Here is a 12,333-nt window from a genome sequence, read left to right as displayed (position 1 = left end):
TTCTCTCACTAGATAAAAATTCAAGTATACAGATTACTAACATTGCTGTGAAGTTTAGGAAAGAGTTTAAAACACTTTTTGGGGCTTAAATCTCTTCAAAATGAGTTGGCTTTACCTAGGTTTCTAAAACTTTCGCTAAACACATTTTTGGTGTTCATGACCAAAACTTGATCTTGTAGCCTCAAATGAAAACTCTAAAGATACTGATTTTGATCCTTATCTTTACTGAAGCTAACTAGAATTGCAAGTCCACCAAGTAATCAATTTTTTTTTTGTTCTAGATTGAGAAGGAAATGAATGATGAAGAAGGAGAAGAAGAGACAAATGAGAGTTGAGAAAAAGAAAGTGTTTCAAACATGATATTATCTTCTCTTAATGGTTTCAACTTTTGTTTTGAAAAAAGGTATAATTGCTCTTTTAGTCCACCCCTCTTATCATGAGATTAAAAATGCCCCTTTTGAAATCATTTGGGCCCTAAACCAAGCCCAAATCTACTCAACTTGGGTCTAGGCTTCCTACAAGCCAAATGATTTATTCTGAGGCCCACTCGGGTTGACCTAAACTTACTAACCTGGGCTTCAGGGCGTTACATGAGTTCAGCTAGTTAGGGATAAACCCAGGTGGGGTAAGTGAAGACGATCGCTCCCTAAAAATTTTAAATTTTTATATATATTAAATATTTTCTTTGTATCTTTTATTAAATATTTATTTTTTTCACTTTCTAAAATTTTATAAGTTTATCTCTTCTTTAAATTTTAAAAATTTTATCTTCTAATATAAAATCTTGCATCTATCCATGTCACCTGATGACAGTGCTTTTATTGAAAATCTAAGAATGCTTAATATAAAAATAAATGTTGAAACTATTCACATTTTTTCAAAGTGGTGCCTAAACGTTTTTGGTCAATCCAAATGCTTAACAATGCAAACATTACCATTTTAGGTGCCTCAGTCGTGATGACCGTTAAAAATTTTGCTAAGTGACACACATCATGTTTATATGTTTTTTAAATTTTTATTTTTATTAAAAAAAAATACCTAGGCATTCGAATTCTTCACAATAGAGTAACAACGGCTTCCTAGGATTACCTATTACAAACGGTTCATACAAAATTAAACTATTGGTCACCCAAGAGCCTTTCTCTGCTATCACCCTAGCAAAAACTGTTTCGCAGCCATCCCCAATCACACCATGCAAACATCTGTTCTTCCAGAGAAAACATGCATGAAGCTGGAAAAATCATTGTTTTGAAAACCGGACCGGACCGGCCGGTTCAATCTAGACCGGTTGAACTGCTACTAGTGAACCGGCCGGAACCGCTAAACCGTTCAAACCAGACCGGCTGAAAACCAGAAAAAACCGGAGGAAAAAACCGCCAATTTTGTTTTTTTTTTTTGAAAAATTAAACCAAACGACGTCGTTTGTTAAACGAGCCAAGTCGAACTTGAAATATTTAAAAGTAAGCTCAACTAGATTCAAACTCACGAGCTAAAAATTATGAAGTTTAACTCGAACTCGAAATATAATATTGAAACTTGAACTCGAAAAGGCTTGAACTCAAAAAAAAATTAGAAGCTCGATTGAAGCCTAAAATTCGAGCTTGATTGAAGTGAAATAATAGTTCACTCAATGCTTACCAAAAGGCTCTATGATTTTGAATGCCAAATTACCTCTATTATTTATAGAAGTTAGTTGGGATGATCTTCTATGTTTCTTAGCCATGTGGGCTTGTTTAAAAAAAAAAATTAAACCAAACAATATCATTTTGTTATGATCTTTTAGCCCCAAGTTTATTTTTTAATTATAGTTATATAATTATATTTATTATTTAATATGTTTTACCTTAAATATTATGTTGTAGTTAATTTGAATCATTTTGTTTCACTTGATTTTATGGTTTTTAACTTATATATGTTATGACTTGCTTTGAATATGAATTGTGATATAAAAAATTATTTTTTATTAAATATTTTTGGTATTTTTATTTAATTTTTTAAATAATTATGACGTCATCCGGTTCTTCCGACCGGTCGGACCGGTTCGACGGGTTGTACCAGTAAACCGGTAGCATGACTGGTTCGCTAACCAGTCCGGTTCTGAAAACCATGGGAAAAACTGATTTAAAGGTTTGTTTGCGGACCCAAAGACAACTGTAAATGATTGTATTTGGTTAGATGGGAAGTGATGTGCACAGCTCTCTACCAAGGAAGACTTGGCTTCGGAAAATTACAAGAATAAAATGAATTATACCTAATGAAGCTTGCTTTCAACGTGATATCTAACAAGGATGCTTTATAGGCTCGCTTCCTTGGAGATAAATATAAATACCATGAAAGAATACTATCGATAATAACAAATAGTAATTGCTCAAGACTATGGAAAGAGATCTATATGGTATGGAAAGACGTTCGAGAAAACATTGTATGAAATCTAGGTATTGGACGGACAATCGAATTTTGGAAAGAACCATGGACTAAAGGTACAGACCCACTAATTTTATACGTCCCCACTTGTCTAAAACCAATGGTAAAGAGCGAAAAAATAGAGGGAATGGTGGATGAAGGAGGCAATTGGAAATGAGAGAAATTTCAACACCTCATTCTAATGCACATATTGCTTCGAGTGGCTGCAATAAAATGACCAATGCCAGAGTTAACAAATGACTCAATAGGATGGAGAGCGAACAGAGTCCACCAATTCTCTATTAAAATTGCTTACGAAATTCGTCGAGGACCAACAGTAAAGGAGAGCTTGTGGAAAACAATACACAAGTACAAAGGGATGCAAAGGGTGAAAATATTCATCTGACTGATCTGTTCGAATAAAATCATTACGGATGCGGAAAGAAAGTATAGACACCTCTCAAATGATGACAAATGCCCTTTGCGTGCAGCTACACCAGGGGATATAAACCATGTTCTCCGATGGTGTCCCCAAGAATTAGGAGTATGGATAATATTAGTAAAACTAGAGAAACTCGACGTTTTCCTCGCCATGGACATCCGAAGCTAGATTCAGATTAATATAACTAACTCATGCAATCCAACGAACGAGAAGCACGACTGGGACCTCCTCCGGAGCGATTTTATGAAACATATGACTCACCGGGAACGCACCTGCCTTTGACTTCACATTGGAAGACAATGAAAATAACATAGATAGAAGTCGAAGACTCCAATTTTGACTATTAAAACCATGCAGACATACCAAAAATTGCACAGACATCCCATAAAGCAAAAGATCACGTCCGATATGAATCACAAACCCGTTGGACACACCCACGAGTCGGATGGTGCAAATCCAATACAGACGCAGAGCAAAATACAACAAACGATAACACAACATTCATATGAGTTAAAAGAGATAACACCAGAAAATGGATTGTCGGTTTGTACAAATACATTGAGGTATGCTCGATACCATAAGTAGAACTTTGGGGAGTCTACATAGAAATGATGAACGCCTGGGATAAAGACATTTCACAGTTAGAAATTGAAACTGACAAGAAGAAAGCTTTTCACCCACTAATAAATAATGACAAGCGTAACGACTCACCACCATCATGTTACGTATCCGGAACCGGAATATCGAAAAAAAAGGGTTGGACAATTCAATATCAACATGTCCCCCGCAAAGGAAACCAAGTAGCACACATCCTAGCCAAGATAACATCCCTAGGGATTTCGATGTGCATCTTCTCCACGAACCACCACACATGGTGGCTAATATGTTACTGGAAGAAAGAACTACGTCGTAGTTAGCTAATATTCAATTTTTTACCCAAAAAGAAAATACATTCGATAGATTTAAAAAATAATCATAGATACTACATTTATGTGTATTTTTATCACACACCACGATGCTCCCAAATTATATATTGAATCCTAACTATTTAAACAACCTTGGTGATTTGTCAACGAGTAATGAATCTAATAAAAATTAATTAAATAAAGAATTTTTTATTAATATGAGGTAAATACAAAATAATATCTATTTAAAGATAATTTTTAATCATTTAATATTAAATGCTCAGACCTTGATAATTATGGTGCTTGAACCCATACTTTAAAAAATAACAATAATTCATTTATCATTGAGGTTGCTTGGTTCGTGCAAAATAAATATGTTTTAATCATTCTAACATGCTTATAAGTTAATGTATCACGTCATGCATCTATCGTCTCCAGACGAAATTTGGAGGAAGTTGGAAAGTCAGTTTATGTCCAAATCCTTAACGACAAAACTGTATCTAAAGCAGCGGCTGTATGGGCTGAAGATGCAGGACGATCATGATTTGGCGCAACACGTGAATGTCTTCAATCAAATCGTTTTTGATTTGGCTCGGCTTGATGTAAAAATTAAGGATGAAGACAGAGCGATGATTTTGTTGTGTTCGTTGCCTCCCTCTTACGAACACATGGTGACTACTCTTACATATGGGAAAGAGACTATCAACGTTGAGGAGATTACTGCAGCCTTGTTGGCTCACAACCAGCGGAAGCAGAAGCAGAATGCAGGGGAAAACTCTCAAGCCGATAGCTTATAGGTCAAGGGTAATCGAGACCGTGGACGGAAGCCAGAGAAGGCAGGGTCTGGCAAGCGGAATTCCAGATCCAAATCTAGGGATAAGAAGACAATTCACTGTTACAAGTGCAAGGAGGCGGGACATATGAAGCGAGACTGTCCGAAGTTGAAAAAGCAAACTGATGAGAAGCGTGATGTTTCATCCAAGTCTGTGAACGTGGTCGAGATGACAATTCTGATTGCAGTGAGGGTGATATGCTTTCTATTTCAACTACTCAATTGACGGATGCGTGGATTCTTGATTCTGGATGTTCTTATCACATCACGCCAAATAGGGAATGGTTTTTGACATACAGGTCGGTTAATTCTGGTTCTGTTTATTTGGGTGATGATCGATGTTGTAATATTGTTGGTATTGGTGATGTCAGAATTAAGATGTATGATGGCTCTGTTCGGACGTTGAGTGGTGTTCGACATATCCCAGATTTGAAGAAGAATTTGATTTCTTTAGGCACTTTGCACAAGAATGGTTTTATTCCTAAGGCTGATGAGGATAGGGAAACCATTCGGATTGTTAAAGGTGCTTTGACTGTGATGAAAGAAAAGATGACTGCAGGAAATATTTATAGATTGTTAGGGAGTACCGTTGCAGGTGGAGTTCATTTTGTTGAGTCCTGTGATGATACTACAAAACTGTGGCATATGCGTCTTGCTCATCTTAGTGAACGTGGTATGACAGAATTACACAAAAGAAATCTGTTGCATGGTGTCAAAAGTTGTAAGCTCGATTTTTGCAAGTATTGTGTTCTTGGTAACAGACTAAAGTCCGTTTCAAGACTGCGAGGCACACAACTCAAGGGATTCTTGATTATGTGCATTCTGATGTATGGGGGCCTTCCACGACATCGTCTTTGGGTGGATCTAGGTATTATGTTACTTTTATTGATGATTTTTCACGGAAAGTTTGGGTGTATTTTTTGAAACAGAAATCTGAAGTTTTTGAGAAGTTCAAGCTGTGGAAAGCTGAGGTAGAAAACCAAACAGGACGAAAAATCAAGTGTTTGCGGTCTGACAATGGTACGGAGTACACAGATTCACAGTTCTTACACTTATGTAAGGAGCACGGGATTAAGAGACATTTTACAGTGCGCAAGACACCACAACAGAATGGTGTTGCGGAACGGATGAACAGGTCGTTGAATGAAAGAACCAGATGTTTATGGTTGAATGCGGGTCTTCCCAAACACTTCTGGGCCGAGGCTGTTAACATGGCGTGTTATCTTATCAACAGATCGCCAAGGGCATCATTGGCTGGGAAAGTTGCAGAAGAGGTATGAACTGGTCATGATGTTAGTTTTGATAACTTACAGATTTTTGGTTGTCCTGCTTATGTGCATGTACCTGCTGATGAGAGATCCAAACTTGATGCAAAATCGAAGGAGTGCATTTTTCTGGGTTACAAGAAAGGTGTCAAAGGATTCAAGTTCTGGGATCCAGTTGCGAAGAAAATTGTGATCAGTAGAGATGTTGTTTTTGATGAACAATCCATGTTGCAACAGAAGAAAGACACGACAGTGGTGGATTTCGAGCAGTTTCCAGTTGAGAAACCAGAAACTTCTCAATTGACTTCTGGTGGTTCCACTACGGATGATTTGCAGGATTATAGTCTCGCCAGAGATAGGGTGAGACGGACGAATATAAAGCCTCCGAGTAGATTGGGTTTTGAAGACTTGGTCTCTTTTGCACTTATTGTTAGCAGTGATGATCCGGTTAATTTTCATGATGCTATTACTAGTCAGGAAAACGACAAGTGGATGGCAGCCATGGTTGAGGAGATAGAGTCTTTGAATCACAATCGTACATGGGAGTTGGTTCGCCTTCCTAAAGGTAAAAAGCTGATTGGTTGCAAATGGGTGTATAAGAAGAAACCAGCAGTAACAGAAAAAGAGGGGGAGAAGTTCAAGTTCAAGGCTCGTTTGGTAGCAAAGGGTTTTTCACAGCAGAAAGGAGTTGATTATGATGAAATTTTTTCTCCTGTGGTCAGGCACACTTCAATCCGAGCAGTACTTACATTGGTGGCCAGTTGGGATTTACATTTAGAGCAGATGGATGTTAAAATTGCTTTTTTGCATGGTGATTTAGAGGAGCAGATCTACATGCGGCAACCTGAAGGTTTCACTCAACCTGGAAACGAGCATTTAGTTTGCAGATTGAAGAAATCTTTGTACGGGTTGAAACAGTCTCCGAGTCATTGGTATAAACGGTTTGACTCATATATGATCAAGATTGGCTACAACCGATGTGAGTATGATTGTTGTGTCTATGTTAAGAGCCTTGATGATGGTTCTTTTATTTTTCTATTACTGTATGTTGATGATATGTTGATTACTGCGAAGAACATGGATGATGTTATCGGTTTGAAAACTTTATTGAGTCAGGAATTTGATATGAAAGATTTAGGTGCTGCAAAGAAAATTCTTGGAATGAAAATTTGCAGGGACAGAGACTCAAGGAGACTGTGGCTATCTCAACGGGGTTATGTTGAAAAAATGCTAGAAAGGTTTGCAGTGAGCAGCGCAAAATCAATTAGCACTCCATTGGCGAACCACTTTAAGCTCTCATCAGAACAGTGCCCTAAGATAGATAAGGAAGCTGAAGATATGGCAAAGGTTCCGTATTCTAATGCTGTTAATGTTGTTGGCTGCTTGATGTATGCAATGGTATGTACTCGTCCTGATTTAGCTCATGTTGTTAGTCAAGTTTGTAAGTACATGTCTAAACCTGGTAAGCAACATTGGGAAGCAGTCAAGTGGATCTTTCGATACTTAAAGGGTACTGTGGGACATGGAATTGTTTTTGGTAGTCAACGAGATAATCCTTTGGTTGTAAGATATGTGGATTCAGACTATGCAGGTGACTTGGATAATAGAAGATCTACGACAGGGTATTTTTTACTCTTGGTGGAGGACCTATTTGTTGGAAGTCTACTATTCAATCTGTAGTGGCACTATCTACAACTGAAGCTGAGTACATGGCAGCGGCTGAAGCTGCAAAAGAAGCTTTATGGCTCACTGGTTTAGTGAAGGAGTTGGGTGTTCAGCAAGGTGGAGTTCAGCTGCTTTGCGACAATCAAAGTGCTATTCACTTAGCTAAGAATCAGGTATATCGTGCTAGAACTAAGCACATTGATGTACGTTTTCACAAGATCAGAGAGTTAGTTGCATCTGAAGAGATTTTGTTTCAGAATGTACACACTGATGAGAATGCCGCTGATATGTTCACCAAGCCAGTTACGATAGACAAGTCCAAGCATTGCTTGGACTTGTTGAATGTTTCAAGTTGTTAAAGAACTAAGGTAACCCAACCCACATTGAATGTTTCCTAAGGGGCAGGATATTTGCCAAGGTGGAGATTTGTAAGGTATGGTTCATAAATATACCGGTAAAGAGGACAAGGGATGGAGCGGAGTGAGCGAACATCAACTGTCCTTATAAAGAAAGTCTCGTAGAGGGGGTTACGATTATATGGGTTGAGGGTGCGGGGCTGTGCCCCCGCGGTACGGTACAGGGTTAATTTTGTAATTATGTACCAGGGTTTTCTATTATAAATAGAGATGTAGCCTAAACCTATGAGAATTGAATAAAATTTTCTAGCGCCGCCTAGGCACCGAGGACGTAAGCACATTACCGAACCTCGTTAAAATTCTTATGTTCTTTCGTTTACTTTGCCCGATTTATCAACAATACTGTTAAATTGCATATACTAAAAAGAATGTCATCCAATTTGGTATTCTTTTTGAAAAGTGGCTTGAAAAAGTATAGTAAAAAATACTTTTAAAAGAGTTTTTGAAAAGTGTAATTTAAAATTTAATTGTTTGAAATTAGTTTTGAAAGTGATTTTAAAAAAATAAAAATGTCAATTTTAGACATTTTTTCGTAAAATAAAATTAAATAATTGAGGATAAAAATATAAATTAACCTAAATTTTTTTTTTCATAACAAAAATTAAAAATTTGAATTTTTTAGATTAGTTTGAAAATTACTTTTCCGGCTACAATTTTAAATCGACTTTTAAGTGTTTGTAGGAAAATCACTTTTTCCTTGCTAAATTTTCCTTATTAATAACTTATTTTAATATCACTATTAAAGAGACGTGTTAATAAATAAGTGTGTAATGTTAATGGCATTAATGTTTTATTGTGGAACTTTTAAAATTGATAAATATATAATTTTTAAACGATGATTAAATATTTTCTCCGTACACAGTGATGATATATATATATATATATATATATTAAAGGACTTTCCTATTTTATCACATATATCTCTTTCTTTTGATTCCTGAAATTCGTAACTGATCTGTAATATAAATATTGTCGAAACGGTTTTTTTTAAGGTGGGTGAGATTTTGAAAACCGCTTCATTTTTAATTATTCTCTTTATGATTTATTTTTAATTAAAAATAATAATGAGATTTTAGAAAACCTCTTGTTTCAAAAAATTTGAAATTCCTTTTAAAGATAAAAAGTACGTATATGGTTCGAGGAGTCGCCACCAATCTTTGATTAGGGTGTGATTGGACACCCAAAAACGTTTCATCATTTTAAATAAAAAATTAATTTTAATTAAAACAACAAGTTGAGATCTGCGTTACCAAAAATTAAGTTCGGGAGTCAGTTACGCGTGGGGAATGATTAACACCCCCACAGCGCCATAAATTGGTACATAGTCAATTAATTAATGTCTTTGCAACGAAATTTACAAATTCGAATTTAACTTGGTTTATGATCCCTTAAAACAATAAAATGTGAATTTTACAACATTCAAAAGTAACGAAATAGGTTAAATAAAATTATCAAGCCATTAGAAAGATAAAGAATATTCAATTATTTAAAATATTGAGACCAGATCTTTAGGTGAGTTATAACGATCATTTCTCGAAAAATGTAAATAATCGAATATTTCCTTTTCTTTCGTTCCCAAATTTTAAAGTGATGAATCAATTTTTAGGTGTCGCTAATGGGATACACTTCTAATTTAAAATCGTTAAAAGTAGATATCTAATCAGTTAAGACAACCCACTTAAAACAATTCTAAATTAAAATGATATTACCCTTAATCAAATTATGTAATAACGTCGAGCTATGCATGTGAGACTAATATGCAAATCATACAAAAATGATGTCATGTAAAAATTAATTAAACCAATATTATGATTAAAATATCATGCAATATTATTTTAATACAAACAATTACACACATATTATATTACCACACATTATTTCCAACAAATATACATATATATATATATATATTAATATGTAATGCACCAATTTGACTAAAATACAAGTTAAAAAGTACAAACTTCAGAAAATAACCATTCTTGTTAAAATAAGGATTAAATTATATTAAACCAAACTTCACTACTTAAATACAAACAGAATAAGAATTGAAGTGTACATGCAAATATTACCATATTGAATACCAACAACTGAAATAAATTAATATTATCATTATGGACTAAAACCAGAATAAACCCAAAATCTACAAGACCAAAACATAACATACAAAAATTTGGAGCTCTAATGTCTAAATGACAAAAACAAAATAATCAGCATTTGTGATTAAATAAACATGAAATACTAAGACCAAATTAAAATACACCATATTAGAGTTAAAGGATTAAACACCAATTAACCACAATTACATCCTAAATACGTAAACCACCAACAAAAAAGAAAATAACATAAACTGATGACTGAAAAGGAAACGATGACAAATGTGAAGATCAAATTATAAAATTGGAAACTTCTATTTAGTGACAAAAAGTAAATGCACGCAACAATTGAGAACTAAATTAAAAAAAAAAGAAAAGTTTTAATATGACTGAAATATAACATGCAAAAACTTGACAACCAAATGCGCAAACGAAAGAAAATACATACACTAGCATTCAGGACTAAAATCAAACGTGCATAAAAGATGAAGTCCAAATTACGACACAAACAGGACTCGATTTCAGGACCAAAATGGAAATCAACGACAGAAGTGTAGTGACCTTAAAGAAATTATCCCTAAAAATATAATATAAAACTTACCTTAAACTAAACCTAGCCCTCATTCATCTATTCTCTTTTTCCTCACAGCCGCAATGCTCTCTTCGCTCCCTATCTTCTCTTCTTCACCTTTCTCTCCCTTGGCGACAACCCTAGACCAGATGCCATGGCCACATTCTCTAAAACTCAACAAACAGAACCCTAAGCACTAAACGAACAACCTAAGCGACCTAGAGCCTCGACCCCGAAACCCACATACAAACACTCGGTTGGCCTAAGAACGCGACCCCCGACACTCGGCCAAGGTAAGCTCTTTCTCTCTCGCCCTCTTAATACTGTATTTTGATTTTTTCACAAAAACGAAGGGAAAAGTCCTTGTACATTGCTTGGTGAAATCGACTGCTAACAAAAACTTTTATATGTATTGATTCAAAGTAAAAAAGGAAAGCAGATTTCAATCCTGATTTCTCAGAAAATTAGGGAGAGAGCCCCGAACAAAAGGTAAACTAATCTTACTCCTCTAAATTTCACATATTTTAGAATGGTGCAAGAAAATAATATGGAAATGAGTTTAGTATACCTCAAAAACTTGTTTTGATTACTTCGGTTCCCTTTTTGCTTTACACATTTACTTCATAAGAAAAGGAAGAAGATTCCTCTGTTACATTGATTGATTCGTCAGGAAGGAGGGAGAAGAAACCCCTATTACATTGCTTTCGACTCAAAATAAAATTAGGAGTCCCAAATTCTGTTTTTCGTTGTTGCTTGAATCCTCTTGTTGGAATCGTTCTCTATTTTCTGCTGACCGAACTCCCTGTTCGTCTTTTCTGTTTGCTGATTTTCCTTTCTGTTTCGATGGTTGATGGAACCCCCCTATTTTCTGATATTTCATGCCCGAGCCCCCCGTTCGTGTTCTTTGCTGCCTCTTTATGATGCATGTTGAAGTCCTTTTTTCTCTCTTCAGGAGACAAATTTCCATCTTTCACGGGATTAGGTGTTGCTGGAGAATGAAACCCGAAAATTCAAGGTTTAGGTAAGGTTCTATTGAATCTTCTTGACTTCGGTAATTTGTTGCTGGCAGGTTTGATTTTGTGTATTTGCTTGACAGATTTCAGCAAATCTGGATAGTTCGGCGGTGGCTTCACGTGGGAGTTGAAAATAGCACGAGTATGTGTTACTGTAACCGAGTCCGAGTCGAGTTGTAACTGGATCTGGATCCGGATCCGAGTCTTGGGCTTGATTTTTTTGGGCTGCTAGATTTGTCTGATGATCCTTTGTAGTTGGGCTTTGTTTGGGCTTATTGTAACCTGTTAAAAAAAGTATTAATAATATTAATAATATAATAATAATTATTATTATATCTCGGATAAAACGGGTGTCTACAAATATGTTTTCTTTTGTCAGAAAGCCCTTTGGGGTTTATTTATGAGAAAATCGCCTCAGTGACCAAAAATGCCTTATAATATACGATTTTAACCAACTTTTTTTGGATTTGCCAAAATGACCAACAAAATCGCAACGCGAAATAAAAATCGCAACGCGATCCCCAGAATCGCAAATCAGTTTCCAAAATCGCAACGCGATTCTTTAAAATCGCAATGCGATAGTACAAATTCGCATTGCGATTTTCCAGAATCGCAACGCGAATATGAAAATCGCAACGCGAACACATAAATCGCAACGCGTATCCGTAAATCGCAACGTGTATCCGTAAATCGCAACGCGTATCCGTAAATCGCAATGCGTATCCGTA

The 12,333-nt window shown here is 35.7% G+C and overlaps 1 long non-coding RNA gene across 1 annotated transcript; it reads left to right on the top strand.

The window, feature by feature from the left end:
- Positions 1-10,662: 10,662 nt before the first annotated feature.
- On the top strand, positions 10,663-11,954 carry LOC120158662. The gene is made up of 4 exons (XR_005519262.1): positions 10,663-10,885; positions 11,016-11,081; positions 11,545-11,613; positions 11,689-11,954. It is a non-coding gene; the product is annotated as an uncharacterized LOC120158662 (long non-coding RNA).
- The last annotated feature ends 379 nt before the right edge of the window (positions 11,955-12,333 follow it).

This window comes from Hibiscus syriacus, unplaced genomic scaffold, assembly GCF_006381635.1.
Source record: "Hibiscus syriacus cultivar Baekdansim isolate YM2019G1 unplaced genomic scaffold, ASM638163v2 tig00111330_pilon, whole genome shotgun sequence".
NCBI classification, from domain to species: domain Eukaryota; kingdom Viridiplantae; phylum Streptophyta; class Magnoliopsida; order Malvales; family Malvaceae; genus Hibiscus; species Hibiscus syriacus.
This window is presented reverse-complemented; position numbering and strand designations above follow the sequence as displayed.